The 2,436-nt window shown below is 42.6% G+C and overlaps 1 pseudogene; it reads left to right on the forward strand.

Moving 5' to 3' along the window:
* Positions 1-249: 249 nt before the first annotated feature.
* On the forward strand, positions 250-976 carry LOC110221566 (folate receptor alpha pseudogene; annotated as a pseudogene).
* Positions 977-2,436: the final 1,460 nt, after the last annotated feature.

Genomic DNA, 2,436 nt, shown 5'->3' on the forward strand with positions numbered 1-2,436 from the left:
AAAATAGGTTAACATTTTTACAGAGTTTTAAGATTTGCAAAGTGGTGGACTATGCATAATATTTTATTTGATGCTCACTACAACCTTGTAGGGTAGATGCTATTATTATATCCATTTTAAATTGATGAAATTGAAAAGAAAAGGCTGTGACCTGTCCAAGGTTAAGAAAATACCCTTTTAGGCTATTATTTTAAACTCCAGGCTTCCTTAGAATCTCTGCAAACCTAGAGGAGACAAGTCCTAGAGACCATGACCCAACCAGGATGGGGATTGCTGTTCCTGGGCCTCCTGGCCATGGCACATGGGCTTCAGAAGGGAAATGATCTGCTCAAGTTACAGCCTGGTCCAGAAGATGATCTTCATCTCCAGTGTAGCCCATGGAAGAAAAATGCCTGCTGCACAGTAAGCACAAGCCTTGCAGCCCATAAAGACACCTCCCAACTGTACCGTTTCAATTATAACCACTGTGGAATGTTGACTCCTGCCTGTAATGCCACTTCATCCAGGACACTTGTCTCTATGAGTATTCCCCCAATCTAGGATCCTGGATCTGGCCAGTGTTCTGAAGCTGGTGGAGGGGACGGGTCCTCAATATTGCCCTGTGCAAGGAGGACTGTAACCAGTGGTGGGAGGGCAGCTGAACCTCATATACCTGCAAAGAGAACTTGCACAAAGGCTGGAATTGGACTTCAGGGATTAACAAGTGCCCAGTTGAGGCTGCGTACCCACCCTTTCCCATTTTACTTCCCCACACCAGCCTCCCTATGTGAGAACGTCTGGAGTCACTCTTATAATGCAAGCTCTTTTGGCCAGGGCAGTGGCAAATGTGTCCGGATGTGGTTTGACTCAGCCCAGGGAAACCCCAATGAAGCTGTGGCTAAATACTATGCTTTTGCCTCTGCCCCAGGCATCTTCAGTTGGGGGGGGCAGTTTCCCCTTCTTGACTTTGATACTGCTATTGTTTCTCTGGGGTTAACCCTCATCCAGCATGAAATCTAACCAATTTACATACAAAACCATAGCCAAGATTTACTTTGGGTCTGAGATCCCTGGACCCCAGATTCCTGCCTGACACAGCCTGGCTGTCCTGAAACCCTGGCTTCCCAATCTGGATTCTTCTCCCTTAAACCTGATCTGTCTGCTTGGAATCCTACAACCCCACAACCTTTGCATTTCTCATTCCCTACCCCACTACTGAAGGGTGGGGCAGGGAGGGAGTGCCTTCCTTTCTCCCCACTTTTAAGCAGCTCCAACTCCACTCTTCTACCTCTTCCTTTGCATACCAAAATCCACCCATCTGTTCTTCAGGGGAAATTAGATATGATTTCTACCCTCTCTAAAGTAAAACCCTTCTTATTCCTTTCAAGTAAGGATCATTTCATTGATTATATTTGTATCCCTAGTACCTCGTCCATATATAAGTAGGTGATTAAAAAATGCTGATTGATTAAAAAGAAAAAAGAAAATACCCTTTTAAAGATTCTCTTCAAGCAAGGCCCTCATGTCTACATTAAGATCATACAGAATTCTTTGAAAGGTACAGTAACAGAGCTATGTTTGGTGACATTAATGATTAATATCAAGCAAGGCATAAAGAAATATGGGTTCACCAAAAATGTTTGCCACTGGCATGGTGGGCACATGGCACTGATTCCAAATGGAAAACGGATCCTCCAGGGAGGATGTGGTCTTCTATAAGCTTTTATTTTCAAGTGATGTTGTACTGAAATAATGTAGGCTTGCTTAATGAAATTCCTAATCATTCAATAAGGTTTCTATTAAGTAGCTGTGTGGAAAAAAGTGCATGAAGAATGCTTGTTGTCCATACTATGATATGAAGCAGAATGGATAATGCAAGGACCATATCCATCAGTACATATATCTTGAACAGACACTGTCAATAGCCAATTAACTGGAACTACAATTGAATAGGAGTAGAAAGGAAGCTAGATTAAATTTTGGAAATAGTAATTTTTTTTTAATATCCACATTTCTCTTCATACTACACTGCAGTTTCATCTCCACAGGCCATTCTCCAATGCTGTGGAAACCCATTTGTCCTGGAAACACCTCACCACTGGACAACTTCTCATATTTCAAGGGTCCTCATACTCCTCAGAGGCCTCTCCCTCTGATTGGCTGGTTCCTTCTAGTACCTTCATCTACTATGTCTTCTTTCCTCTCCAGGCTGCACTGTTTACTCATGTCCACAGGTTTTTCTCTATCATGCCCCTGTGCCAGGTACCTTCACACCATTTGCAGCTCTCTTTTACATATATTGTCTTCTTTCATTAAACCATAAGCTCCTTGAGAGGTGGGACTGTCTTTCTTCCTGCTTGTATTAGCACAGTGCCTAGAACATAGTTAAGCACTTAATAAATACTTATTGATTTGACTAGATAGGTGTTTCCTTTAAAGAAAAACAGGAAGCAGTCT

The sequence above is a fragment of the Phascolarctos cinereus genome, unplaced genomic scaffold, assembly GCF_003287225.1.
Source record: "Phascolarctos cinereus isolate Bilbo 61053 unplaced genomic scaffold, phaCin_HiC Scaffold_726;HRSCAF=1367, whole genome shotgun sequence".
Taxonomy (NCBI): Eukaryota; Metazoa; Chordata; class Mammalia; order Diprotodontia; family Phascolarctidae; genus Phascolarctos; species Phascolarctos cinereus.